The sequence below is a fragment of the Rattus norvegicus genome, chromosome 1 (assembly GCF_021556685.1).
Source record: "Rattus norvegicus strain SHRSP/BbbUtx chromosome 1, alternate assembly SHRSP_T2T, whole genome shotgun sequence".
In the NCBI taxonomy this organism is placed as follows: domain Eukaryota; kingdom Metazoa; phylum Chordata; class Mammalia; order Rodentia; family Muridae; genus Rattus; species Rattus norvegicus.
The window spans coordinates 73094375-73111687 of record NC_141534.1 but is presented as its reverse complement, the minus strand read 5'-3'; positions in this window follow the sequence as shown (position 1 = coordinate 73111687).

Below are 17313 nucleotides of genomic sequence, written 5' to 3'. Positions count from 1 at the left end.
TAAAAAGTCTTTAATTTCTTTCTTTATTTCTTCCTTGACCAGGTTATCATTGAGTAGAGCATTGTAGAACTTCCACGTATATATGGGCGTTCTTCCCTTATTGTTATTGAAGACCAGCTTTAGCCCATGGTGGTTTGATAGAACGCATGGGATTATTTCTATCTTTCTGTATCTGTTGAGGCCTGTTTTATGACCAATCATATGGTCAATTTTGGAGAAAGTATCATGAGGATCTGAGAAGAAGGTATATCCTTTTGCTTTAGGATAGATAAATATCTGTTAAGCCCATTTGGCTCATGCCTTCCCTTAGTCTGTCTACGTCTCTGTTTAATTTCTGTTTCCATGATCTGTCCATTGATGAGAGTGGGGTGTTGAAATCTCCTACTAATATTGTGTGAGGTGCAATGTGTGTTTTGAGCTTTAGTAAGGTTTCTTTTACGTATGTAGGTTCCCTTGTATTTGGGGCATAGATATTTAGGATTGAGAGTTCATCTTGGTGGATTTTTCCTTTGATGAATATGAAGTGCCCTTCCTTATCTTTTTTGATGAATTTTAGTTGAAAATTGATTTTATTTGATGTTAGAATGGCTACTCCAGCTTGCTTCTTCTGACCATTTGCTTGGAAAATTGTTTTCCAGCCTTTCACTCTGAGGTAATGTCTGTCTTTGTCTCTGAGGTGTGTTTCCTGTAGGCAGCAGAATGCAGGGTCCTCGTTGTGTATCCAGTTTGTTAATCTATGTCTTTTTATTGGGGAGTTGAGGCCATTGATATTGAGAGATATTAAGGAATAGTGATTATTGCTTCCCGTTATATTCATATTTGGATGTGAGGTTATGTTTGTGTGCTTTCATTCTCTTTGTTTTGTTTTCAAGACGATTAGTTTCTTGCTTCTTCTAGGGTATAGCTTGCCTCCTTATGTTGGGCTTTACCATTTATTATCCTTTGTAGTGCTGGATTTGTAGAAAGATATTGTGTAAATTTGGTTTTGTCATGGAATATCTTGGTTTCTCCATCAATGTTAATTGAGAGTTTTGCTGGATACAGTAACCTGGGCTGGCATTTGTGTTCTCTTAGGGTCTGTATGACATCAGTCCAGGATCTTCTGGCCTTCATAGTTTCTGGCGAGAAGTCTGGTGTGATTCTGATAGGTCTGTCTTTATATGTTACTTGACCTTTTTCCCTTACTGCTTTTAATATTCTTTCTTTATTTTGTGCGTTTGGTGTTTTGACTATTATGTGACGGTAGGTGTTTCTTTTCTGGTCCAATCTATTTGGAGTTCTGTAGGCTTCTTGTATGCCTATGGGTATCTCTTTTTTTAGGTTAGGTAAGTTTTCTTCTATGATTTTGTTGAAGATATTTACTGGTCCTTTGAGCTGGGAGTCTTCACTCTCTTCTATACCTATTATCCTTAGGTTTGATCTTCTCATTGAGTCCTGGATTTCCTGTATGTTTTGGACCAGTAGCTTTTTCTGCTTTACATTATGTTTGACAGTTGAGTCAATGATTTCTATGGAATCTTCTGCTCCTGAGATTCTCTCTTCCATCTCTTGTATTCTGTTGGTGAAGCTTGTATCTACAGCTCCTTGTCTCTTCTTTTGGTTTTCTATATCCAGGGTTGTTTCCATGTGTTCTTTCTTGATTGCTTCTATTTCCATTTTTAATTCCTTCAACTGTTTGATTGTGTTTTCCTGGAATTCTTTCAGGGATTTTTTCGATTCTTTCAGGGATTTTTGCGATTCCTCTCTGTAGGCTTCTACTTGTTTAATAATGTTTTCCTGTGTTTCCCTAAGGGAGTTCTTCATGTCTTTCTTGAAGTTCTCCAGCATCATGATCAAATATGATTTTGAAACTTGCTTTTCTGGTGTGTTTGGATATTCCATGTTTGTTTTGGTGGGAGAATTGGGCTCCGATGATGGCATGTAGTCTTGGTTTCTGTTGCTTGGGTTCCTGCGCTTGCCTCTCGCCATCAGATTATCTCTAGTGTTACTTTGTTCTGCTATTTCTGACAGTGGCTAGACTGTCCTATAAGCCTGTGTGTCAGGAGTGCTGTAGACCTGTTTTCCTCTCTTTCAGTCAGTTATGGGGACATAGTGTTCTGCTTTCGGGCGTGTAGTTTTTCCTCTCTACAGGTCTTCAGCTGTTCCTGTGGGCCTGTGTCTTGAGTTCACCAGGCAGCTTTCTTGCAGCAGAAAAGTTGGTCTTACCTGTGGTCCCGAGGCTCAAGTTCGCTTGTGGGGTGCTGCCCAGGGGCTCTCTGCAGCGGCAGCAACCAGGAAGATATGATCCGCCCCTTCCGGGAGCTTCAGTGCACCAGGGTTCCAGATGGCCTTTGGTGTTTTCCTCTGGCGTCCGAGATGTGTGTGCAGAGAGCAGTCTCTTCTGGTTTCCCAGGCTTGTCTGCCTCTCTGAAGGTTTAGCTCTCCCTCCCACGGGATTTGGGTGCAGAGAACTGTTTATCCGGTCTGTTTCCTTCAGGTTCCGGTGGTGTCTCAGGCAGGGGTCCTGCCGTTCCTGGGCCCTCCCCCACGGGAGCCCAGAGGCCTTATACAGTTTCCTCTTGGGCCAGGGATGTGGGCAGGGGTGGGCAGTGTTGGTGGTCTCTTCTGCTCTGCAGCCTCAGGAGTGCCCACCTGACCAGGCGGTTGGGTCTCTCTCTCACGGGGTCTGGGAGCAGAGAGCTGCTGCAGGCCAGTCTGGTGTGATTCTTATAGGTCTGTTTTATATGTTACTTGACCTTTTTCCCTCACTGCTTTTAATATTCTTTCTTTATTTTGTGCGTTTTGTGTTTTGACTATTATGTGATGGGAGGAGTTTCTTTTCTGGTCCAATCTATTTGGAGTTCTGTAGGCTTCTTGTATGCTTATGGGTATCTCTTTCTTTAGGTTAGGGAAGTTTTCTTCTATGATTTTGTTGAAGATATTTACTGGTCCTTTGAGCTGGGAGTCTTCACTCTTTTCTATACCTATTATCCTTAGGTTTGATCTTCTCATTGAGTCCTGGATTTCCTGTATGTTTTGGACCTGTAGCTTTTTCCGCTTTACATTGTCTTTGACAGTTGAGTCAATGATTTCTATGGAATCTTCTGCTCATGAGATTCTCTCTTCCATCTCTTGTATTCTGTTGGTGAAGCTCGTATCTACAGCTCCTTGTCTCTTCTTTTGGTTTTCTATATCCACTGTTGTTTCCATTTTTTCTTTCTTGATTGCTTCTATTTCCATTTTCAATTCCTTCAACTGTTTGATTGTGTTTTCCTGGAATTCTTTCACAGATTTTTGTGACTCCTCTCTATGGGCTTCTACTGGTTTATTTATGTTTTCCTGGAATTCTTTCAGGGATTTTTGTGATTCCTCTCTGTAGGCTTCTACTTGTTTATTAATGTTTTCCTGTGTTTCCCTAAGGGAGTTCTTCAGGTCTTTCTTGAAGTCCTCCAGCATCATGATCAAATATGATTTTAACTAGATCTTGCTTTTCTGGTGTGTTTGGATATTCCGTGTTTGCTTTGGTGGGAGAATTGGGGTCCAATGATGCCATGTAGTCTTGGTTTCTGTTGCTTGGGTTCCTGCACTTGCCTCTGGCCATCAGATTAACTCTAGTGTTACTTTGTTCTGCTATTTCTGACAGTGGCTAGACTGTCCTACAAGCCTGTGTGTCAGGAGTGCTGTAGACCTGTTTTCCTGTCTTCTTTCAGCCAGTTATGGGGACAGAGTGTTATGCTTTCGGGGGTGCAGTTTTTTCTATCTACAGGTCTTCAGCTGTTCCTGTGTGCCTGTGTTTTGAGTTCACCAGGCAGGCCGCTTGCAGCACAAAAGTTGGTCTTACCTGTGGTCCCTAGGCTCAAGTTTGCTCCTGTGGTGTTGCTCATGAGCTCTCAGTGGCGGCAGCAACCAGGAAGATCTTCGTCGCCCTTTCTGGGAGCTTCTGTGCACCAGTGTTCCAGATGGCATTTGGTGTTTTCCTCTGGAATCAGTAATGTGTGCAGAGTGCAGTCTCTTCTGGTTTCCCAGGTGTGTCTGCCTCTCTGAAGGTTTAGCTCTCCCTCCAATGGGATTTGGGTGCAGAGAACTGTTTATTCAGTCGGTCCTTTCAGGTTCCCGCAGTGTCTCAGACGCAGGGGATCCGCTACTGCTGTGCTCTTATCCAAGGGAACCCCGAGGCCGTATACAGTTTCCTCTTGGGCCAGGGATTTGGACAGGGGTGGGCAGTGTTGGTGGTCTCTTCTGCTCTGCAGTCTCAGGAGTGCCCACCTGACCAGGCGATGAGGGCTTTCTCCCACGGGGTTTGGGAGCAGAGAACTGCTGCGGGCAGGGATCCGTCGGTTTGGGACTCCTGCTAAATACTGGAAGTGTCCGGTCCTAGAGCAATTTTGCCTCTGTGTGTCCTGAGTTTACCAGGCAGTTCACTTGCAGCAGAAAAGTTGGTCTTACCTGTGGTCTCCAGGCTCAAGTTTGCTTGTGGGGTGTTATTATGAGCTCTCCGCGGCGGCCGCAACCAGGAAGCCTGATATTCTTACTTAACCTCACACGTGGCATGTGGAGGTTTACCTCACATGATGCTTCCAACATTATTCCCTACTGTTAACAGGGATCCCATTAGGTTCCAGTGTGATCATATTATGTACAATTGAGATTCATGTGGCCCCTCTAATTGTCTGGATTTATAACCTCTTACTCTCCTAAAAGGCAGCCATCTCTTGAATGGGACATATTTCCTTATAAACAGGTCAGGGAAAATGTACACTGTGGCTACCCCACCAATGTGCCCATATTGAATCATACTGAATGGAAAGCCATCTCATTCTATGTTTCATTTCCCTTTTTCTTTATGGTCATCAATACCTCCATTGTCAGAGATAGCTTTAATTGCTTTAATGAGAAACGTCTCCTGACCACCTATAACAATGGCTATCCTGATGAGGAAACCAGCTGTCATTTGAATGACTGTTCTAAATACGCCCCACTTTCATCCTGGCACTCTGATGACCAGACTCACTAACAATGCTTACACTGGGGAAAGAGGGATTTTGGTATTACAGCTACCATCATTTCAGGTATGCGAACTCATGTTTCACTTAATCTGTGTAACCCCTTGCCAGGTACATAATGCTACCTAAGCCCAACAACAGTTGACTAAATATAGTGAAGGTACTTTGTCAGACAAATTCCTTAACTATTCTGTGCTCTTAAGGGAGAATATAGTCAAGCTCAGTGCACCCAGGTTTTCTGTACATTCCTTAGGTGGGGGATTCTTGGGAAAATGTGGGACAATATTAAGAGGCTGTTTGAGACCTCATAACCTATTAAGCTATGATGGGAGGAATTGTCATTTTAATAAAATTTTTGTTTAAATGTCTCACATAGCATATCTCTAGGGAGGGCTCCATTAATAAGTCAACCCTCAAGGGGCTGATACCTTTCAAAAATCCTGATTACAGCCTGAGTAAGTGATCAAAGTCTGCATGGTAATGGTCCATGAGAGCACCATGTAGGCTCTTCCCCATCTCCCCTTGTGTGACATGTCTCTAGAATGATACCTAGTTGAGGGCTGGTAGTCACTGACAGGTAAGATGCTGGAAGGCAGGAAAACCAAAGACAGACACAGTCCAGTATACTGGGAATCCTCCAAGGAAAGGTCACCAATTTTGAAGCAATGGCACCATGGCTCCCATTAGATTGTCAAAAATCTTTTAAAAAAAAGGGGTGGGGTTTCAATGTAGCATGATTTATTTTTGGTTGTGAGCCTAGCCTTTCACAGCTGAGCCATCTCTCCAGCCCTCAATGTAGCATGATTTAAAGAGGGTCACCTCTATTTACAGGCTGGAAGCAGTGCAGCTGTAAAAAGCATCCCCTGCAGGTGTACCTAACTGAGGACTGCCTGAGGGACCAAGGATTGCTCTCCCAGAAAAAGTCTCGGCAAACTTCAAATTCCTGGTTAGAAGAAACACATTCTAGGGAACGATGGGGCACTGTGGGAGTTTAATAAAGAAGCTTGCAGCAGCCTTCAGATGAGTTTGCTTCAGCATTTCTCAGTGTCTGTGTTGTTGATTCTGGGCCACCTCACCTTCAACCCCCTAGGGGAGGTAAGGTTCAGCAAGCAGTCCAGGACACAGGCAGCACAAAAGGACATGAAAAACACCACTAGTTTTGCTGGCTTCCAGACCCTCCAGATGAGTACTTCTGTGTGTTCCTGTCCAGTGAAGTAAAATGTAGTGCCAGGAAAGTGTTGATGATCCACAAAAAACAAAAAAACAAACAAAACAAAAGTCACACAGAAAACAGCCTGCTTTAATTCACAACTCACAACAGGGTCTTTATTCTGTTCAAGATAACTCCCCACCCCCTCCCAATCATACTGCTGTCATGCAGGACAGTTTTAGTGGTGGGGAGCCTGGAATATCTATTAAACCAAGGCTTTCTAGTAAGCAGTAAGCAGAGGGTAAGTGTGCAAGCATCTAATTGGAAAGTACTGTGGCTGGTGCTGGGAGTCTTATCAGAAACTTAATTTCTGCTCCCCTCTGCATTGGTGGTTGTTAGGCAGGGAGTGGTCTTGTAACCTGGGGGTGAAGGTTTTTTGGGGAATAAACTGGAGATTCTGGTCTTGTTGAGCATGTAACATGAAAATGCTGGCCGTGTTGCTGATTAACCTAGACAGTGGACCTAGGCTCGGGTTTTGGTGGTGGTAGTGGTGGGGCTGAAATTTGGAAATTATGTTAGGTAACAGCCTGTTAGTTTTCCTGAGTTCAAACTTACGTTACGTTCTCTAAAATGGAGTCTCTGTATTTGGCATCTCAAGAAACAATGGATGAGGTTAAACTCCTGGATCTTGTCATTGTCACGATGTCCAAGAGAACCATGTTTTCAAATAATAGAGACAGCAAATCCTCTACTACATCATGCACATGTAAAACTGAGATCCAGGAAACAAGTATCACAGCTGACATGGTTTCCATACCTGTCACATGAATGTCATTGCAGAACTAATTCCATGGAAGCTGTGCCTGCATACAAAAACACTATACAAGATTAACTCAGTTCAAAACCCAGCATGAAGAAAGGGATCATCACACAGCTACATGGGATATTATAAGCAGCTGTGGCCTTGGAACAAGGAGAGGAAGTTTTCTTCAGAGATGTGCTCATGTACAGCTAGCATGAAATGGATTCAGTACTTTAAAAATTGTGAATATGGACATATGGAGAAACATTATGGGAGTGGTTATTTGGAGCTGAGGAAGATGCAGTGAATTTGATCAAAGACAGGATATATACAAAAATGATTCCATAGACCATAAAAACCAATACTTATCAAAGACTTGACATTTATTTCTTTAGTTAGGCCATTTGAAATCACTTATCCAGACTTCACACTTACTCTCACACTAGCAGAGATATCTTCACATTCTTCCTTGTACTTTTAACTTGAATCATTACGTATCCCTCCAACTCTGTCTTAGTCTGCTCTCAGTCCTCTCTGTACAGTCTCCCTATGGAGTGTTTGCCAGTATAGACCAGAAAGACATAGAGAGGGTGCTGTAACCTGATGTATGACCACTACCCTGGGTGCTAAACCTTCAAATAAACGTTATCCAGCTTATACTTTCACATTGGTATACCAGTGCCCCTCCTCCCTTGCCTGCTTGCACTGTCTCCTTCCCTGGGCTAAAAACACACAGAAAAGAACAAATAGCTTAAAATCTGATGCTCAGACCTCATCTGTAGAAACAAACGAAACAAAAAAAAACCCTCTAAAACTAAGATAAAATAATTTATCTTACAGAACAAACTTCACTCGAATCTCCTAAGGAGAGCAATTTAAGTAATTCCCAATATACAGAATTGAAAAACCAGAGACATACTAATGAAGAGCAAAGTGTGTATAGCATGTGAATTGATTCAAAAAAGATAGAAATGAGATAATTTGTGGACAAAAAAATACCAAATACCTGACAGAAATGGGACAATGTAAGATATGAAAGTTAAATTATGTGAACAGAAACAGATAAAACAATGAAATGAATAGAAAAAAGACAATAAAAACACAATAAGCCTAATAATAATATCTCTCAGAGTTTAGATAGCAAACAGAATATCAGGGAGGGAGACACAGTAGAGGAGTTGGATGGCTCAGTCAAAGAAAATGATGAGTGAGTATAAATTCATTATATTCACATTTTTCATATTACAAATTCTAACTAGAATAAATTACTCCATGCAAGTAGCTCTTAATGTAAAAGTGAAATTTGAATTGTTCTTTCTAAAGTTAAATACAATATTTTACATTTCAACACTGTAACTAATCCTGGAGAACATTTTTTGAAAGCCTGATAACCATATCTGTCACTGTGCAAATGGAATTACAATAAAAGTCCATCTATACCCTTCCCTAGGAGATGTTCACTACTGCCGAGGAAATAATCTGACATTACAAAATCAGAAATATGGACTTGGGGAAGACATTTCAGCAACTCAGAATTTTGAAAGGAAATTAATTTTTCAGAAAGTCAGTGGTTAGTGGACTCATAGGCTACAGCTACTATCATTCCTAACTCTTCAAATATTAACATGAAGTGCCAGTAATCCAGTCACACAGCCAGGCTCTACATTTACTCTCACAGTAGCAAGGAGACATCTATATTCATTCCAGCACTGCCTCTGTATTTTTCCTTTACTATTATCCTGAATCCTTATGCAATACCTCCAGATCATTTACAGTGGTGTTTTAAAAGAATTTTTCTGATTTTAATTTTATTTGGAGGGGTATCTTCGCCTATATATAGGCTTGTGCATTTCATCCATGCATATCTGATATGCATGGAAATCGTTTAACAGATTCAATAAAGGGCAAAAGATTCTCTGAACCCCGAGTTCTGGGAGGATGTAAATTCCCAAGGCATGTACAGGAAACTGAGCCTGTAAACTTCAAGAACAGTGAGTCCCCCTAACAGCTAAGCAAAATGTGCTGCTCTTTAATTGTTCCTTAACAAATTACTGTGGACACTTAAATCAATAATCAGTGAGACAGAATTCATGGAGCACCAAGGACACTTTCTTACAGTGTCAGGGTGAGTGCCAGATCAGGAGAGACAATCACACAGAAGTGGAGTGACAACATTTGGAAGCAGGAGTCACTGGACTTGAAAGACAGTTGTTAGCTGACTGCTTACTGCAGTGCCTTAAGTGGTAAATCAATATCACCACATCTGTTATTCTCAGGGAAATCTTTCAGAATCATCATTGAAAGAGATCCTGATAAAACCAATTCCTTGTCCTCTTTCTACTGTCACTTCAGTGCCTCCTCATTCCTTGTTCAATCCCTCAAACAACAAGTCTGAATCCTTTGTTATAATGACCTGTCTTTGCGGTGTAGGACTCTTGAAACGAGTGAATTGACTTGAGAAAGGCTGACTCCATGACTGGCTGCAAATCAGCAGTTCAGGATACCAAGCCTGATGTTCTACTTTCCAGAAGTGGGCAAGCCATTCCAAACTGCAGGATTATGTAAGAGAGACCCTCTTCAGCTTGTTAGACAAATTTCTCAACAGCTTGCAAAAGAACAGATAGCCAAACTTGCCACCAAGATGTCAAGAGCTACCACTCCTTGGCAGGAAGGCAGAATGGTTAGTCTGAATTATACTACCTTACCCACCTTATCTCAAGGTGTAGCTCACCTACAACTCCCTAATGTTCCTCTTTGTGGCTTTAAGACAGAATCAGTGAATTCAGTTGGGGTCTTTTCAACATTTTGGAATTGGACCTCTGCGTGCAGGAATTCGTTCAATAAACACTCTTTGCTTTTGTGTATTGTTTGAGTCTGGGGTATCATCCTTCAGCGATTCATGGACCCTAAGACCCTTAGTTCTGATTCACAGGTGAGCAGATCTGGTGATCAGTAGCAGACTTACATGTGGGAAAAAGATTCTTCATAAGGGGACAAAAATGAATGATGCTCACACTTGCCAAAAGGATAAACATGAAGGAAAGAGAAAATATCATGACAAATACCTCTTTTTCTCTGAGAATTGCATTTTACCCTAGGACATGTGAAATTCATTCACATGCAGTTCACACACACATGCAGAGTTGTTTTCCCAGGATCTCTAAGGAGGAGCAAGGAAGATTGCAAGAAAACTATTCTGACCAGAGAAACCATACGACTGCAGCAGGACATTTCTGAAAAATAAAATCACTGACTGCAGGATCTAGGCCTTCCCACACCTGCAAGAAGTCTACAGTCACAGAAACAATTAACAATGAACTACCAAACATATAGCAACAGGCACAGTGCTTTTCTTGAACAAAGAAGACATTTTCTGAGGTAAGTCAGCAATTATTCCAAAGGTGATTTCCTATTTCGTTTAAATCTATACTGAGATTTCTATCTATGAAATAGTGTGGGCTGCTATCTTCCTCTCTCAGCTTGCATACTGGGTTGGTCTACACATTGTTAGGTCTCAGAGAAACTCAAGAGGAATGGCATAGATGCCTATTAACATACCAAAGTTGACATCTTTGGTTAGGTGCTTTCCTGGCTCCTGCTTCCCATCTTGGCCCCTCTCCTCTCCTCCCTATTCTTCTTTTCTCCTCACCCGTGCTTCCTCAAATGACTCTGTTCAGTCCTGCCCTTTCCAGATGCTTCTGACTGTTTTCTCCCTCATAGCCTAAAGTCCCACCTTATCCTATCAGCAATGACCACCAGCCCAAGAGCCAGGTACATTCCTCAAATGCTGAGAGTTCTAGGGCCTGAGAAAATAGCAATGCCTCATGAGAAAATATAGTGGTCTATAGGTTTGTCTTTATAAATTCCTGTAGCAGGGGACCAGAGTCCATCTCTTGGTCAGTATTTAACATTAAATAACTCTTGCTCAAATGGTGGAATTGGCTTTTCTCCAGCGAACCTGAGCATTATCAAGAACTACAATAAGCCTTCTCCTCAGTCACACCTTTTCATTTTCAGACAGTCCTAAAGTCCTAACCTTAATAACTAAGCATTTAAAGACATTTGTGTGAATGCTGAATTTGCATCAAAGAGAGCATGAATCTAAGATTGAAATCTAATTTAGAGTAAAACTTTGCTCAGTAAAAGTTAATGTTCACTGCCACAATGTGGTGCTTTATGATGTAATCTTGTGATTCAGTCAAATGTGCACTCGTTCTTCATATGACTAATATCTACAACGCTATCTGGAGATTCCTATGCCTCAGGCCATTGGCCACTCTCTTGAATAGGCAAATGGTGGGGCAGGGGAGTTAAGAAAACATGGATGCATTAAGTTTCAGGAGCTTTGTCACTCCTGTAGCAAAGAGAACCCCATGTGCAAACTACACATACTGCAGATGTGCTACATTGTTATTTTAGCAAAATATGTTGGTAACCATAAATGGAAAAGAAAAGTACATTAAATCATAGGATCTTGCTACAATACTAGATATCCACAACAGAACTGTGAAAGCAGCATCCTTGAGGCCAGCTGAGGAATATACACCCCTCCACCAGTCTAAGCCATTTCCCAGCTCTGTGACGACTTTGACCTGGCTGGTTCTAGGGTCACCAGACTTGGGTTCTGACCACCGAGCAGCTTACTGCTGACTCTCCCACGTTGCAGGTAGAAACTACCTCTTAAAATTGTTTTCAGATACCTAGAAAACCAGGCCTGGGGAAACGTAAGAGTGAAGTGGGTTCACAAAACTCCATTAGGATTGTGTAAATGGCCCCAGAGTACAAGAGGAAGTAGATGAATCAGCTGCCCATGGTCTTACCCGAGGCTCCATGTTGGTGATGGCAGTGGTCAAGTACAGGGAACTCAGGCCCCTTCAGTCATCCATAGCAAATGCTAGGAGATCAGCTGGAGAGTTATCTGGACGTGATGTCCTCCTGTCCCCCTGTGTACAACATGAGACCAACTACAGCCCAGTGTCCCTCTTAATGGCTCATAGAACATGGGCCACTGGCTTGTGGAAGTTAGGGCACACCCTTGCCCATTGACCTTATTTACCACATTTGTAGCAAGAGCCTGGTGGACCCTTACACTTAGAAGACCAAGAGTCCAGAGCAGTGGTTTAGGCTGGTAGACAGCCTTTGCCAGCATATGGTATTTTTGTCTGCGAGCCTTCTCATCTCTCCCATGGTGCACTTTAAAGGCCAGCAGCAAAACTTCTGCCTGTGGGGATAGGACCCCCCTCTCTAGCTTTTGAAGTTAGTTTGTTGTGGTATATCTGAAAAAAGAAATAAGTCAGCAGAAGTTGATTATCTGTTGGATTTTCAGGGTTCAGATGAGTGTATTATAATAAAGCCTTTGTAAGGCATACTAAAATTGGGATGTGTTCTTGTAATAATATAAAAATAAAAGAGTATAGTTGTCTTTCACCCCACTGGGTCCGCACTGGGGTGTCCCAAGATATCTGCTAGATACCTTGACAGAAACACATCCCAACTTTGTGGTGGCCCAGACCAGTCGCTCCATACTCTATTACATTACTTAAATCTACACATTAAAGAGCACACAACACAATAATCTTTGACCCAATTGGTAAGATATTATTGCCCACTTAAAGCACTCAGGAATCAGATGACTTCACCAAAACCTTCTCCCCATTGAATGTGTAAAGTACAGGTGAGGGGCAGGTACAGGATAGAAGGAGGCCTATCACTGGAGGAGAAGGAAGGATGGGTGGGAGAGAAGTTTGAAGGAAGTGGAGGAGACTAGAAGAGAGAGGAGGACAGAGGAGAGAGAGAGGGGAGAAGCCATGACAGGTGATGTTAAGATACTGCTCTGTGTATTTACAGGTTGTTATCAATGTTCCTAAGGGATGGATGGTAACGGGCTTTGTATGTTTAAGTGGGCAATTATATCTTATCAATTGGGTCAAAGATTATTGTGTTGTGTGATCTTTAATGCGTAGATTTAAGTAATGTAATGGAGTGTGGAGGGAATGGTCTGGACCCTGCAAAGTTGGGATGTGTTTCCGCCAAGATATCTAGCAGATATCTTGGGAAACCACAATGTGGACCCAGCGGGGTAAAAGACAAATATACTCTTTTATTTTTATATTATTACAACAACAGGGATGGGATTTCCTGTTTGCCTTGGATCATCTCTTATAGTTTTTTCAAAATTCACTGGTTTTAAAGCTGCCCTATGGAGACCAGCCAGGAGACAGTCTATGAATCTATCTCTGGGTAAAATACCACCTGTAGAATTATAATTCCATCGGGGATCTTTGTCACGCACTGCCTTGGATCCAATAGGGCATATTCCATCTGTTTGATGGATCTTGTCTGCATATATTTTGGCCTTCTTCCTTACCCACCAGGCCAAATACTCCCTTCCTAGAACCAAATGGCAACTTGATTTCACCCACATGCTCACTGTCAAATGTGCCAAGTACCTCCTGGTATTGGTAGACACCTTCTCAGGGTGGTTAGAGGCATTTCCCACAAATAACAAAAGGGCTCAGACAGTCTCTGATATCCTCCTCCAAGACTTCATCCCCCAATTTGATGTCCCAGACTCCATCCAGTCAGACAATGTTCCTGAGTTTACCTCCCAAATCTTTCCTATTCTGTCTAAGGCCCAAGATATCCTGTGAAATTTTCATATTCCCTACCACCCTCAACATCAGGAAAGGTAGAAAGAACTAGCTGTTCTTTAAAAATTACTCTTGGCACACTGTCACAGGAACTTCATCTAGAACTTCCTTCTTTTTATGATAAGAAAAAGGGAGGTATTTTCCTATGAGGAATTGCTTTTGTCTCCAGCAGCCACACCACCTATTCACTGTTGCCCTGGCAATGGCCATACATTCCCAGCATACCTTAGGTTTAGTTCCCACCTTCACCTGGGAGCAGTTATGTCATATTCCAAATAAAAGGCAGACATTTTCTGTCCTCTTTCTCTTTCTCTTCTTTTCTCAACCCTTCCCCTTGTCTCATTCTCCCATTAAAACCTCTCCATGTGGAACCATTTTGGCATGGTGTGCTTTGTCCAAATGAGAACTGAGATTTAAACCCCAACAAGGATAACTTGTCTATAGTAGATTACCACTTGGCTCCTCTTGGTACCACTTGGTACAGAAGTGATGGTGGATTTTCCTGTCACTCCGGCCTGTATCTTTGGAGCAGCTCTCCTAGATTCATCCACTACACCCCAGTTCCTGAAACATGTTAGTTCTAACCTTTTACAAGCCAGGCACTTTCTCCTCCTTAATTACTTTGCAGAGGCTTCCATGTACTTTCTTTTCCACCTTTCTCTCCTGGTCCTGCACGAATCCTTCCCAAGCAGAGAACGGTCCCTCCCATTCATCCTCAGGCTTCCTGTCACACAATTCTAGCTGCTATGCTGCCCTCTACCATGCGTGCACAGCCTCCCCACATGCCTCTGACAGCCTAGACCTGCATGGATGTAGAAGAATGCTGATATCTGAGACTCATAGTGAATTCTGAACCAATCACATAACAGATAGGCAGTCTAACATTTTAGCTTGGAATACAAGACTCCTGAACTAAAAAGGCACAAAAGACAACCAACTAAACTCTGATTTTTTTTAATATCTCATTCCCAACACAGAATACTGAAAATAAGACAAAATGCCCTCGATTCAAAAACGCAATCATAACTGTAACCCTAAAAATAGAAATTTAAATAGTATCCCATTCAAAACTCAGAGTCATGAAGGGCCTTATTATAAGTGAAGTGATTGACGTTCAAAAAACATGAGCAAACACCTGAATGAAAGGAGCACAGGGTAGGACAAGAAACCTGGAATGAAACAGAGACAGAGTAAAAAACAAGCTGAGATGGAGCAAAAAATTAAAAAAATACAATAAATCTAAAAACTCAGAGGCTGAATATCAAGCTTGAAGACAAGGTAAAAGAGCAGGATGATTCAGTCAAAGAAATGTTTAATTTCAGTAAAATGCTCCATACATTTATTGCTTTGATTATTATGTGGCAGGAGAATTTTCCTTTTGCTTCAATGTATTTGCTATCCTGTAAGCCTCTTGCATGTTTACAGGCATGTCTTTCCTTAGGTTGCAGACATTTTTTTTCTATGATTTTCTTGAAAATATTTTCTGTTTCTTGAAGATGAGAGATTTCTTCTATTCTTATTGTTAATGTTTGAACTTTCATACTGTTCTAGATATTTTTGGATGTTTCCTGCCAGGAAGATTATAGATTTAACATGTTCTTTGACTAGTGTATCAATATCTCCAATTACATCTTATATGATTGATATTGTCTGTTCCATCTCCTTTCTTATATTGGTGATGCTTCTGTGTGTACTTCCCATTCTCTTCCCTAGGTTTTTCATCTCCCGGATTTCACAGTTTGTGTTTTCTTTATTGCTTCTATTTTCATACTCAGGTCTTACAAAGATTTATTCATTTCCTCCACCTGTTTGATTGTATTTTCCTGCATTTCTTTAATGGATTTATTAATTTCCTCTGGAAAGGCCTCTATCGTTTTCATAAGATTGGACTTACAGTCATCTTTTAGTTCTGTGGCTATATTAGTATCCCTAGGGTTTTCTGTAATTTGATAGATGAGTTCTGATGGTGTCATATTGCTCTCCCTCTTATTGTGTTCTTACAATGTCCTTTAGCCATCCAATGAGTAGATATTGATGCCAAGAAAGCTCCTATAGGAGACAAGTAGACCCTTAAGGTCTGGCAGTAAAGCTCAGGGAACTGCTTGTGCTCATCTCTGGTTGATGTACCCATATGGGAATGAATGTTGCTGCAGTCCCACAGGTGTGGAGTCCTGACCCTGGTAATTGAGCTTTGGGGACAGAAAGCAGGTTACAACTGCTGACTGTGCACCAGGGGAATTAGGAAGGCAGGAATAGGTGTTTCTGGGACTGGGCACAGCAGGAAGACAATATCTACATTAACAAAATCACAAAAGAAAAGAGCAATATAACATCAGACACAAAGCAATCATTAGATCTTACTTCAAAAAGGTCTACTCCAGCAAATTGGGACATTTAAAAGAAATGGGTGATTTCTTGAAAGATACATCTTACCAAGGTTGAGTCAAGAGCACATAAACAATCTAAATAGTCTTAAAAAAATTCAGGGACAAAACGCTTTAGTGTAGAATTCTACCAATCTTTCAAAGAAAAGCTAGTGTCAATATTCCTCAAAATGTTTTTAAAAATTCTTTGCGGCCACAGTCACCTTCATAACTAAACCACACAAAGGCTCAGAAACAAAGTGATTTTCAGAACTATTACCTTATGAACATTGGTACAAAAATGCTCAGTATAAACTTGCAAACAAAATGCAAGAACATATCAAAATTATCATCCATATGACAAAGTAAGCTTCATCCCAGGGATGCAGAGATATTTCGACATAAGCAAACCCATCAGTGTATTCTACCATGTAAACAAACTGAAAGAAAAAGAGCACAAGATCATCAATAGATACTGAAAAGGCTTTGAAAACATCTTGCATCTCCCTCATGATAAAAGTCTTAGAGAGGTCAGTGATTCAATGTCCATACCCAAACACAATAGGAGCAATATACTGCAAACCAATAGGCAAAATCAAATTCACTGGAGAGAAACTTAAAGCAATCTACTAAAATCAAGATGAGACAAAGATGCCCATTCTATCCTTATCTATCCAAGAAAGTAATAGAAGTTTTAACTAGTGCACTATGACACGTAAAGTATATCAACAGAATACAAACTGTGAAGACGTCAAAGTATCACTATTAGCAGATCATATAGTAGTATACATAAGTGACCTCCACTATTCTACCTCAGAACTCCTTCCTCTAAATAACACCTTCAGCAATGTGGCAGTATACAAAATCAAGGGAAAACATCAGTAGCATTTCTTTATACAAATTTTAATCCAGATGAGTAAGAAATAAGGGGGAAAAATCTTCACAATAGTTACAAATAAAAAAAATCCTTCAGGATAAAATGCTGAGAGCTCAGGTAGTAAGAGGAAAAATTAATAAATGGGACCTCCTGAATCTTAAAAATCTTCTGTAAGGCAAAGGACACTGTGAATATGACAGAATCATAGGCAACCAAATAGGAAAATATTGGCACCAACCTTAAATCTGACATTGGTCTAATATTCAAACTATATAAAGAACTCAAGAAATGAAACACCAAGAAACCCAATAACCAAATTTAAAAAACTGGTATAGAGCTAAACAGAGAATTTCTCAACAGAGGAATCTCAGACGGCCAAGAACCTCTTAAAGAAATGTTCAACATCCTTAGTCATCAGAGAAATGCAAATCGAAATGAACCTGAGATTCATTCTTACACAAATCAAAACAACTAAATAAAAATCTCAAG